We start from the raw sequence: 14,051 nt of genomic DNA on the forward strand, positions 1-14,051 counted from the left end.
TATGTCGGATAAACGTAATTAGGTATTATCAACGTTCGTGATCGAAAATTGGACAACTACACAATAGATAACGATTCAAATATGTTGTAATAAAAAAAGGAAAAAGGAAATATTCATATTGTTGCGTTACATTGTTCGCGGAATATGTTTTCTAATCATGCAACCTCTAAAGTTTAACACAAAACACAAAGTTTATCTCTGCAGCCGTTGAAATATGCAGCTACTCACCGACTCGTCTCGCATCAAAACACGGGACTATGTACTCGCGGGCAGATGACCATGGAGTACGCTGATCACCGTGTCGGATTAACAAGACTGATTAATGAGTGATTTCAGCAAATCGTTGCAAATTAGGTGTGTCGGAGTCGGAGTGCAAGACTGTCGGATTAACGGGTCTAAACAGCACTGATTTAATCGGTTCCCATCATTTGTGTCTGATAAAGCCGATTGTTGGATTAACGAGTGTGGGATAAACGAGACTTGACTGTACATGGTTATAGTGCTCCCTATGTGGCTTGTTTAAAGCTGTATCAGGGTCTTGTTCTCTGCACACTGTTAAGCATTAATTATATACAATGCGATGCCTAAGAAAAGCTGTCAGTTAACTGCATTTTATACTGAGCTCTATCCTTGTCCCTATGGCCAGTAGTAGAAAATCATATTTCAAGAAGCATATTTTCAATACAGGCTGTATGTTTTATACAACAGTAACCATGGTAACTGACTGGCCACATATTTCAACATTTGCAATATGACCTAAGCAGTCTGAAGTATGTTATATCACTAATGTAACAGTCGGTGACTGTTGTTAAGGCAGAATGAAGAAGGTTATATCACAAATGCATGTCATTTATGAGACTAACAGTGTGGTGTTATTGATTGTCTAGGAGACAAATAAGCCATTATGCCAGCTGTCCAACCTTCAATACAAACTTCGTGATGCATTGACATAATTAGGGTTACACACTGCACACAGATATCAATGTTCATCCCCACTCTACCATGTAGAAAACATGACCTACACACTGCACACAGATATCAATGCTAATCACCACTCTACCATGTAGACAACATGACCTACACACTACACACAGATATCAATGCTAATCCACACTCTTCTATGTAGACAACATGACCTACACACAGATATCAATGTTCATCCCCACTCTACAATGTAGACAACATGGCCTAAACACTGCACACAGATATCAATGCTAATCCCCACTCTTCTATGTAGACAACATGGCCTAAACACTGCACACAGATATCAATGCTAATCCCCACTCTTCTATGTAGACAACATGGCCTAAACACTGCACACAGATATCAATGCTAATCCCCACTCTTCTATGTAGACAACATGGCCTAAACACTGCACACAGATATCAATGCTAATCCCCACTCTTCTATGTAGACAACATGGCCTAAACACTGCACACAGATATCAATGCTAATCCCCACTCTTCTATGTAGACAACATGGCCTAAACACTGCACACAGATATCAATGTTCATCCCCACTCTTCTATGTAGACAACATGGCCTAAACACTGCAAACAGATATCAATGCTAATCCCCACTCTACCATGTAGACAACATGGCCTAAACACTGCACACAGATATCAATGCTAATCCCCACTCTACCATGTAGACAACATGGCCTAAACACTGCACACAGATATCAATGCTAATCCCCACTCTACAATGTAGACAACATGGCCTAAACACTGCACACAGATATCAATGCTAACCCCCACTCTACCGTGTATCAAAAAATGACCTACACACTGCACACAGATATCAATGTTCATCCCCACTCTACCATGGTGACATGTAACGATTGATCGTATAATCAGTCAATCGATCAGGAGGGTGTCAGTGATTATAGTTAGGCTTGGTTTTACTGTCAAAATCCTGGAGCAGACGGGCCAGCTGTTCATGAAATAACTAAGTCAATATGTCGACTTTGCAATGCAGGGATAAAACATAGCGGCAACTCTTAACATTGCTTAACTTAAAAAAACGTTTAGACAAGATCCACCCTACAACCACAAACCCTACAAAATCTGCAACACAAGCTAGGATTTCTACTTTGTCTTGTCGTTAGCTTGCTGTCGTTTTAAAGAGGTGCCTTGTGGGGATGGATGTCTTGACAACGTAGCAGAAAATGCTGAATCTCCCAGATCAAAAGTTGATACAAGACGTTGAGACGAGATGGACATGCTGTCTCGTCTTCTTGAGTGAGTGAGTGAGTGAGTGAGTGAGTGAGTGAGTGAGTGAGTGTGTCAGGTTTAATGCCGCTTTTAACAGTATTCCAGTTATATCACAGCGTGTAAGCTTAATGTGGGAGGAAAGCCCGAAGTGAAGCAGATCTCAGACGTTTACCACTTCGGTATGGTGCGGACAAACATAGAAATATAATTGGGGCAATCCAGGATTCGAACCCAAAATCGCGGTGCCTTAGACGACTGGGCCACCCGTGCACCCTCGTCTTCTTGAGCAGACAGCTGTAATACATGCAGCTTTTACCGATCTGTAAAGGGAGTCTAGGAATGTCATCATGTCAACCGACGATCAGCTGCTTGCCAACGATCTCGTCAGTGTCCTTGTACACTTGAACAAAGCTTCAACAATAATCTGTGAACAGCACAGTCCGTCTGACTCTCACATTTTCCGTCACAGTTTCATCTTGGTGACAAGGAGAGCGACAGTACTGTCATTAATCTGGTCAAAGCAGCCATGTGAAATGATCTCTCCAAGAGGTACCAGGAACCAAATGTCAGGCAGTACTTGGTGATGGCATCTACCCTTGACCCCAGAAAAAAGAATCTGCCATTTCTTGATGAAGCTGAATGAAGTAAAAGCAGAAAATCATCGCAGAGGCTGTCACATTTCTGACAGATCAACCAGTGATAAAAAAGGAAAAAGGTGGTCAGGCTTGCTGACTTGGTTGATGCATGTCATCGATCCAAAGTGCATAGATCGTTGCTCATGATATTAATCACTAGATTGTCTGGTCCAGACTCAATTATTTACAGACCTCTGTCATATAGCTGGAATATTGCTGAGTGCGGCGTTAAACAACAAACCAACCAACCACCGGTCAACTGTCTGTCACTTATATACAAACAGCCTCAACAGACCAAATACACTTGCAACGAACAACTCAAACAATGTACTACATGCTTGCTGTAAAAGGCGACTATGCTTGTCATAAGAGGCGACTAACGGGATCAGGAGGTCATGCTTGCTGACTTGGTTAATGCATGTCATCGATCTCAATTGCGTGTATCGATGCTCATGATATTAATCACTGGATTGTCTGGTCCAGACTCGATTATTTACAGACTGCTGTCATATAGCTGGAATATTGCTGAGCATGCTGAGGGCGGCATTAACCAACCAACCAACCAACCAACAAACCAACCAACGTCACCTGCATATCAGATGGACAATTTAAACCAGCTATAGCATGAAGAACGACTTGAAGTGTGAGCTACTGTCACGGCAGAATCTAATAAGCTCGAGGACATACAGTTACGTCATGACCACACATTCATTGTCATGTGTCTCCAAGCTTCAAGTCCCCGAATAACATTGATTCTCATGCTTTAACCCTGACACACAAATGCGGCAAATAGCACTGATCATGCTGATAAGCTTTTCGGTCACGAAAGGACATGGAATCAATATTGCGTGTACATAGACTAAATGACTGACAGTCTGCTCATAAATGAACGTGTTTCATGTAGGTTTATAATCCTTGGCATTGTTTGGCCAGACATGATGTTGTTTTCACAGATTAGTCACTTGTCAGTCTGGGAAAAGTCATACATGTTTTGTTTTTAAATGGTGTGTTCATTTGACAGTATGCTTACATAAAACCTCTAATACCAACAAGTTTGATTCAAGACCTTTTTTTAAAATAGAACAAGTACCCCTTTTTAATCTGATAACAGTAAGCAACTTTGCCACTTGTCCAAGAATCTAAACTCAGGGAGGAAAATTGGCAAAATATTGTTCCAAATTGGATGTGTTGTTCATATTTTTATTAATTCGGAGGAAGTGGGAAATATCATAATTCAAATTACAAATATTTACTGACATTTCCTGCAGACTTGAGGCCAAATATCGGCCTCTGCGCAGTAGGCCTAGATCAAACCCTGCAGCCGGAATCCTGAGTCTATAAATAACATAAAAATCTTTTTAAAAAATTATGCTTACAGACAGGTTTGGTCTAGCAGACTAAATTTTTTGGGAACATACTCTGATAAACAAACAAATTCTCTCAAAGATTTAATTTCCCCCATTGCAATTTCCTTGAGTCCTTCCTGACGCACAATGTTCTAACTGTTGCTGGCACCTGCTTCACTGCATGATGGAAACACATCACTGAAAAACTGCCCAATATAAGATTGGCCAAGCCTTTTCCATGAGTAACTGAAGCAATGGCTGCAGCACTAAGTAAATGCTAGATCCCTCAGTCAACCTCTGAGCTATATCTATACCAGAGCTGGGCTGTGATTGTGAGCTCAGTAACCCTGTGGATACTTGAAGAATCCGTCACCAGTATGTGGAAACATTCCAACCAGAACATGCTGAAGCTGATTATATTCATGCCATCAAAGTTCAAAATTAAGCAAGAAAATCATGTTCTTTTTTATAACCCCAATGTTCAAACCTGAAGATTTAGGAGGCCAACGAGATTCATATGATACTGAAGCATACCTAAGGGTCCCCCCTCAATATCAAACACTGTATCATGCATATATTTGTCGGATGTGTTCCATCACTCACGATCCCAGTAAGAAGTCTCCAGTACATCCTGCTGGTGGAAACAGCCTAATTAGGGGCAGGTGCTGACAAAGTGTCACCCGGTGAACTGAGTTTCATCAATGTCGACATTCAATCACGCAATGACAAACATAACTTGTATCTAACAGCCTCATATAGACACTGCTGATTCAATAATGAGTGTAAGATCTACTTGTGCGTAACGCACTAGGATCCTTAATAAGCAAATAGTCATTAAATCTGTCAGGGAGTCTGGTATTAAAACTAGATGAGTCACTCAATGAGAATAAGATGTAAATTGACTCTTCACATGTGAAATCTGAAGTCACTTGTAATTATCATGATTATAATAGCAATTTTTATACCAAGCACTAATATCCCTCACTTCAGTTGAATAAGTAATATATTAAGCCAAGCAAGTACAGCCAGCAAAATCGAACATTTACACAAAATTAACACTATTGGATATACCGGTTATAACAAAACATTAATTGTTGTTCGGCATTGATAATTGATTTATAATGAGCATATGATCAATATATAATTAGGGTTGAAAATCAATCCAGCTGAACCAGTAAACTGAACCTGTGGCTGTGCCCCAGAAGCTCCAGTCATGCAGGTGTTTGGCTCTGAGCCAGGGCACAAACCATCAACACATCTGCTGACACACCTGCAACACTACAAAGTTTGTATGAAGTGGACCATGTCTTGTTTATGTTGCTGCAGTTTATGTTGCCTTGGGTGACTGTGCAACTATAATCATAACCACATATAATACTCATGTTATGTCTTGCATAGACACTGTGGATACGGTTATAGCTAATAATAATAATAATAATAATAATAATAGTGAGTGATTGAGTGAGTGAGAGTGTGTGAGTGAGTGAGTGAGTGAGTGAGTGATATGGCTGGGACGATACACCAACTGTGCGATCCGATACATATCACTATATTTGTGTAAGCCATCTTTTTCATAGACAGGATAGTCAAATACCTGGCACACTGATGATTTACAGTTGGTATTGTCAAGTATGGCGCAATGGATGAAAATATTTACTTTTTCACTACTAATTAATGTTTGGTGTAACAACCATTAAGGTAAACAGTTTAGGCTATGAATCAATATTTTTTACTTTGTGTGCAACTGTGATCGTTACTTGTATTGGAAAGTAAAATATAGCGATCCACTGATGCATCGGTGTATCGTATCACCCCTAGTGGATGAGCAAGTGTTGTTCGATACTCCTGCCAAGGTATTAAGGCTAAATTAAGTGATGCTGGTAAAGGATCCATCTTGGGCCGGACAAACCAGAGGCAAACAGCATGAACAAAGACTCACACTATCAAGAAGTGAGTGAATGTTGTTTTAGTTTGCAGTTAAAAAAAGTTCTTTCATATCATCATGATCATGGCAGCATAATGAATGTTGACACGACAACCCAAGATATACCAATGTGACACACAATCAACCAAATCACACAAAATAATGACCCAATCTTCACTTCCGCCTGCTGCAGAGGTAAGCATGCATTAGGTACTGGGGACCTAAATCATGTATAACCAAAATACCCTTGATTCCAAAAGGGGGCATTTTAACCCCGAAAACCAGGATTTCACCTCTCCCACGACAACTTGTGAGTCAATATGACTAAATTGAAAGCTCCCTGGTATTATCACTATTTGATAGTGATTTATAAACACAAGCCTATGACACAGTTGGAATTGTACAATGGACTCCCTTTGATTATGCAATGCTTTTAGTGCTTTTATTTTCAAAATATTGATTACTGAAAATATAAACATTCTGTTATAATGTTATAAATTATAATAACACATGTTACAGAGCTCCAGATAAGCTTTTGGTGTTGTGGGTATTACCCATGCATTTTAAAATCATTGGGCATCAGTAATTCTATCTGGGTATTCAAATTTCTGTTACCCATTAGTTTTTACACATGTGAGTATTTAATTTAAATATTTAACAACACTATTCATCAAGTCACTGCAAACTGGTGTCATGTGAGCTTTATAGGACTCAAAAATTCCACGATACTTCCACAAGAAAGTGTGATGGCAAATGATCATGATGTAACTGTCATCGTGGAGTTTGGCAAGGTTGACGGAATGTCCGTTTATAATTTCAAAATAAGTGGCTGATTTGCTAATCGAATACGCAGGGTTACTTCACAATATTTTGATGATAAGCACAAGTTTTATTTTTGTAGCGTATCTGTAATGTTTTTTGTGTATTTGATACGCTTGGATTTTATTTTACTGCATATTTCTGCATATCTGATGCGTATTTTACACAGATACACAGCTTATCTGGAGCTCTGTGTTATAATGACAGTTCCTGTTACACCCTGATGGATGTTTTCCACTGACAGGTTAAATAATGTTGAGACAAATATGACCATGATGACTTATGAAGAATATGATTTATCATCTATGGAAATTGCATCCAAAACACAGGCTTCCTGCATCATGTGAAATCCTGGAAGACTATATGATATGAGAGAAGTTTTCACGTCGGTGTTCGAAAAAAGTGCTTGCATGTAGGCCTGTGGCAAGTAGATATTGTGTCGATCCTGTAACACAACATTTGTATGGGTACGCAGTAAATTTATGTGTTGATTTATACGCAGAGATTAAGATTATATGTGTATTTGTCTAAAAAAATAGGCCCTAAGCTGGAAATAGCACTCAGCTGTTCACACATTTTCTCTCCGATCTGTGGGTGATTTATTTTTAAAAATACTTTATGTAATGGCCAGTACCATAGATGAAAACAGATTTCAATACAGAGATAGAAAGACTGAAAACTCTCTGTATCTCTCTAACAACTAATATTCGTTTCAAGGTGAGTTCATGGGAAGTTGAAGTGATTTGTTGATCAGTTCATACATGATTTCACCGAAATTAATGTAAACAAAATTGAATGAAAATTTGGATAAAAGTAGTATTATGGATTACAAACGTAAGTCCAGATACACAATGAACTCTTTTATAGCCACATAGTGTATTTAACAGGACAAACTTGCACTTCAGTACGGATTTGTTGACATGCTTCTTCTGGTGTAGCGTGCTCGCGATAATGTCTTTGAGTTGTGAAATAAAATCAAAGCCCATTGTATGAACAACCAAAAAAAGGCTGCCCATCCACACTATATTTACAAAAGCCATTGCCTGAGAACCAATTCTTTTATTTTTTTAAGTCCTGTTTAACAAGTGTACATCTGCTAAGCCGTTGACCATGATGTTCTGAATGAGTAGACCTTTATCTGCATTAAAACAAGAGTCATCAGAAGATGACAAGTCCCTCGAGCCCTACAATAGCAAAAGGCACCACAGCCAACTCTTTAGGATGTTGATACAATTACATGCTTCAGAAATATTTAGCCAAATTTTAATTATGATGACTCCCTTAAAACAATCTGATCTCCATTTTACGAACAGGTGGGTCAAGTTTGGTATTTCCTGCATATTCTCACAATTCTCACAGTGATAATCTATACCTTTCTGCTAATACCGATTGTCATGTCTCTCCCACATTTGGATGTGATCGTTCGGCAACTGCATTTATCTGCATAGCCCAGCTACATCTATGGTGAACAACTGACTAGACACTTCCATCTCAAAAACGTCGTCCAATATATGCTGTCATCAAGTTGTGAGCACATGTTCGAATTTCCAGAAATCATGTTATGATAGAACAATGCTTTATCGTGAAATAAACCGAGCTTCGTTCTTCACTGATCCTTGAGATGGAACGAGTAGCTATCTTATGACATAAAAATACTGAACAGGTAACTGATGAAAATACACAAACTTACAAAGTAGTTTACAAGTGATGCATGAGGCTTTAAGGCTGCTTTTAGCAGGGGGGAGGGGGACACCCGCTTCACACATTCACCATGTGGTACTCGACTACACTAGCCTACCCAAATGCTCCAATTTTCAAAATGATAATCATGCTAATCAAGGACACTCTGTACCTGGTAAATAGCCATGTTAACAGTCATCCCCATCCTATGGATTGGCCCTTGTACACTATTCATAATCTATATCATCTTACATACATACAGAGTAAAGGGTTATTGACTCTTTTAACACGACCTAACTCAGCTCAAATAATACAACTTGACAATGATAGCAGTATTAATGTTTCCCACAAGGTGCTTGGTAACCATATTGATATTCAATACTGCTTCCTACAGCCCTACTTGTGCACCGTAATGGCACCTTGGAATACAGAGATAAGTATTCCGCTAGGTGTAGGGTGTTCTCAACTACTGGTACCAGACACTGTGTCATCATGGTCATACAATAATCAGGATAATATTGTGTGATGTAGGAACACGAATGGTTGAGTGATTACATGTTGTTTTATGCCGCGGTCAGCAATATCGCATCTGTCACAGTGATCTATGAATAATGGGCAAGGCAAGCAATTATTGAAAACCTATAGATGATATTTTGTTGGTGTTTGGCTTATTTTGTATAATATTCTAAATCAGGTGTGGTTTTCATTTCTTCCTTAGATCATCTTGCATACCAACACAGTGGAAAGAAACAATATCATGTCTGTCAAAATGATCAACATATATAAATGTTCTGTCAAAGCCCTATGTTCATCATCTGGAGTAGAATGGGTCTTCAGCAACCCATGCTTGCCATAAAAGGTGACAGTACTGAGGGTACCCGCTATATGTCTCAAGAGATGGGTACAAAATGTCCGATTGGAAATAGTTGGACCACAGCCCTGGCAAAATATATTCTGATACACATATAAGACAATCTGGTCATGTACACCCTGAAGTTAACTGAAGATTTATCTTTGTTCAAACATATGAACATGATGAAAGTCAGAAGGAATGGGTGCATAGTCAGAAAGAAACGCCAACATCAGTGACTTGTAGTGAAACCATGGAGTTGTAGATAAGTTTGGACATTAAACAATATATTTCGTGACTAACCACAGGTAGTCCTGTGGGTACCTGGGTCCTACCCAGTACCCACCTGACCCAAGTTCCCGAGTTACACATCCCAGCCCAAACAGGGACCATGTACATCTTTTACTTTCATTTGGGGATGACGTAAATCTGTGACTTTTCCTAGAAGTGTAATATGACAAGGACACTATGAACAAATGATAAAATTCATTCTTATTTTCAAACACTGATAACAAATCCTACTACAAGTAGAAATTCAGAATTTCAGAGCATATGTCTCCACATTATCATATTGAGACCACAGCTTGTGTTGATATCATTGTGCCACATGGTTAACTTCATGCAGTCAGTCACATTCAGATAGCACACATACTGTGGGGGCGTACCAGGGCAACCAACAGGACACAGAGTACAAACAACTAGAAGATACTGATCAATCAGGTCTGTGACCAGCGACAGCAGGTGGACATTCCTGTTTTTCACGATGACTTCACATATTTTTCTGTGCCAGTCTAAGCACATGTTCAACCATGTGACAAACAAGGAGTACACAAGTGATGCCAGCTGGACAATACACAAGAAAACTCTGAACACCCAATCTTTGGCATAGGCCTGTATACAGCCACAGACCTATCCCATGCTATCCAGGCCAAAAAAAACTAATCTTGTCCCCATTAATAATTCCAATGAAATAATCCATATCATTGAATTTTCTGTCCCTTTTGACACTAATGTTAATGTGATTGATAAGGTTCAGGGAAAACATGGCAAATATGCGGACCTCGTTTTGAAAATGTCCCTCTTGCATCCCAAGCACCAAGTTGTCCGACTAACCATTGTTTGATACCTCCCAATCTGATGACTGACATTGGGAGAGTGCCCGGGTTTGCTGCCAGGGATACAGCCCTTCTGACAATCTCATTAATGCAGAAGGCTACAGTGTTCTTCACTTTCTCTGAAAAGTTCTGGCTTGGTTTGACTTCGCTGTCTGGGCTTTGGTGTAGAGGGGGCAAAGGCCCTGAGCTGACGATAAGCCTAACCAGCCTCACTGTGCCAGGATAAGGAAGATGCTAGATTAGAACTTATTATCAGCAAATATATATCATCATATCACTGTATTCCAAATCTCAAGAAGACGACCATCTTATTCCACCATTTTACACTAGAGTAGACCCGTGAAGATCCAGGGTAGAATAGGTCTTCATCACCCCATGCTTGTCGTAAAAGGGCATTATGCTTGTCGTAGGAGGCAACTAATGGGATCGGGTGGTCAGACTTGCTAACTTGGTTGATGCATGTCATCGTATCCCAGTTGTGTGGATCGATGCTCATGATGTCAATCACTGGATTGTCTGGTCCAGATTTGATTATTTACAGACCCCGTCATATAGCTGGAATATTGCTGAGTGCGGCGTTAAACAACAAACAAACAAAAAAACAACAACAGAAGAATAACTTACAGTTCTCATGGTTAAACATGTTAAAAAAATATGGAAATAATGTCAATACTTTCTAGGCCAAAAACACTATTAACTTGGAATATATCACATTAACCATATTTTAGAGCCTGTATAGTGTAACAGTTGCCACATACAAGTAGTTCATCCATCGTATTAAAGGTGCCTGGTTTTATGGCAGAGGAAGCAGCATGTACTAAAGCCATATTGCATTATTCATGACCGAAGAGCTCACATATATGGGACGCCTGGACTCAATTAGTCAAAAAAGAGAATCCAGGCACACAAGCTAAATAGACCACATTCTGTAATTAACCACAGTGTACATGGAGTAGTCATTCTAATGATGTTTTTTTAAATTTTTATTTGTACACCACATACACAAGCAATTAAAAATTAATAGGGTAATCATAAACATGATAAAAATATTTGTGCATTTTAGACAGCTACACACACAGTTTATCTGAAACTATGTTAAAGGTTAATTGTTTTCCTGTCACATAGTAACCCAAAGTGAGTTATTATTTTGTTGGAGGTAGCACAGCAATATCATAGTCAATGTGTAACAATCTCCACGACTAGCTGTAGGATACAGTCAATGTGTAACAATCTCCATGACAAGCTGTAGGATACAGTCAATGTGTAACAATCTCCACGACTAGCTGTAGTATACAGTTAATGTGTAACAATCTCCATGATTAGCTGTAGGATACAGTGGATGTGTAACAATCTCCATGACTAGCTGTAGGATACAGTGGATGTGTAACAATCTCCACGACTAGCTGTAGGATACAGTCAATGTGTAACAATCTCCACGACTAGCTGTAGGATACAGTGGATGTGTAACAATCTCCACGACTAGCTGTAGGATACAGTCAATGTGTAACAATCTCCACGACTAGCTGTAGTATACAGTCAATGTGAAACAATCTCCAGGATTAGCTGTAGGATACAGTGGATGTGTAACAATCTCCATGACTAGCTGTAGGATACAGTGGATGTGTAACAATCTCCATGACTAGCTGTAGGATACAGTGGATGTGTAACAATCTCCATGACTAGCTGTAGGATACAGTGGATGTGTAACAATCTCCATGACTAGCTGTAGGATACAGTGGATGTGTAACAATCTCCACGACTAGCTGTAGGATACAGTCAATGTGTAACAATCTCCACTACTAGCTGTAGTATACAGTCAATGTGTAACAATCTCCATGATTAGCTGTAGGATACAGTGGATGTGTAACAATCTCCATGACTAGCTGTAAGATACAGTGGATGTGTAACAATCTCCATGACTAGCTGTAGGATACAGTGGATGTGTAACAATCTCCATGACTAGCTGTAGGATACAGTGGATGTGTAACAATCTCCATGACTAGCTGTAGGATACAGTGGATGTGTAACAATCTCCATGACTAGCTGTAGGATACAGTGGATGTGTAACAATCTCCATGATTAGCTGTAAGATACAGTCAATGTGTAACAATCTCCATGATTAGCTGTAAGATACAGTCAATGTGTAACAATTTCCATGATTAGCTGTAGGATACAGTGGATGTGTAACAATCTCCATGACTAGCTGTAGGATACAGTGGATGTGTAACAATCTCCACGACTAACTGTAGGATACAGTGGATGTGTAACAATCTCCATGACAAGCTGTAGGATACAGTCAATGTGTAACAATCTCCATGACAAGCTGTAGGATACAGTCAATGTGTAACAATCTCCACGACTAGCTGTAGTATACAGTCAATGTGTAACAATCTCCATGATTAGCTGTAGGATACAGTGGATGTGTAACAATCTCCATGACTAGCTGTAGGATACAGTGGATGTGTAACAATCTCCACGACTAGCTGTAGGATACAGTCAATGTGTAACAATCTCCACGACTAGCTGTAGGATACAGTGGATGTGTAACAATCTCCACGACTAGCTGTAGGATACAGTCAGTGTGTAACAATCTCCACGACTAGCTGTAGTATACAGTCAATGTGAAACAATCTCCATGATTAGCTGTAGGATACAGTGGATGTGTAACAATCTCCATGACTAGCTGTAGGATACAGTGGATGTGTAACAATCTCCATGACTAGCTGTAGGATACAGTGGATGTGTAACAATCTCCACGACTAGCTGTAGGATACAGTCAATGTGTAACAATCTCCACTACTAGCTGTAGTATACAGTCAATGTGTAACAATCTCCATGATTAGCTGTAGGATACAGTGGATGTGTAACAATCTCCATGACTAGCTGTAAGATACAGTGGATGTGTAACAATCTCCATGACTAGCTGTAGGATACAGTGGATGTGTAACAATCTCCATGACTAGCTGTAGGATACAGTGGATGTGTAACAATCTCCATGACAAGCTGTAGGATACAGTCAATGTGTAACAATCTCCATGATTAGCTGTAAGATACAGTCAATGAGTAACAATCTCCATGATTAGCTGTAGGATATAGTGGATGTGTAACAATCTCCATGACTAGCTGTAGGATACAGTGGATGTGTAACAATCTCCACGACTAGCTGTAGGATACAGTCAGTGTGTAACAATCTCCACGACTAGCTGTAGGATACAGTCAATGTGTAACAATCTCCATGATTAGCTGTAAGATACAGTCAATGTGTAACAATCTCCATGATTAGCTGTAGGATATAGTGGATGTGTAACAATCTCCATGATTAGCTGTGGGATACAGTGGATGTGTAACAATCTCCATGATTAGCCGTAGGATACAGTGGATGTGTAACAATCTCCATGATTAGCCGTAGGATACAGTGGATGTGTAACAATCTCCATGACTAGCTGTAGGATACAGTGGATGTGTAACAA

The 14,051-nt window shown here is 39.5% G+C and overlaps 1 protein-coding gene across 2 annotated transcripts in view; it reads right to left on the reverse strand.

Annotated features, from left to right (window-relative positions):
* Window positions 1-14,051, reverse strand: part of LOC139468343 (SEC14-like protein 1) — a 45,142-nt gene that overhangs the window by 15,873 nt on the left and 15,218 nt on the right. The window lies entirely within an intron of this gene.

Source organism: Haliotis cracherodii, unplaced genomic scaffold, assembly GCF_022045235.1.
Source record: "Haliotis cracherodii isolate W230 unplaced genomic scaffold, xgHalCrac1.p SCAF_2, whole genome shotgun sequence".
In the NCBI taxonomy this organism is placed as follows: Eukaryota; Metazoa; Mollusca; class Gastropoda; order Lepetellida; family Haliotidae; genus Haliotis; species Haliotis cracherodii.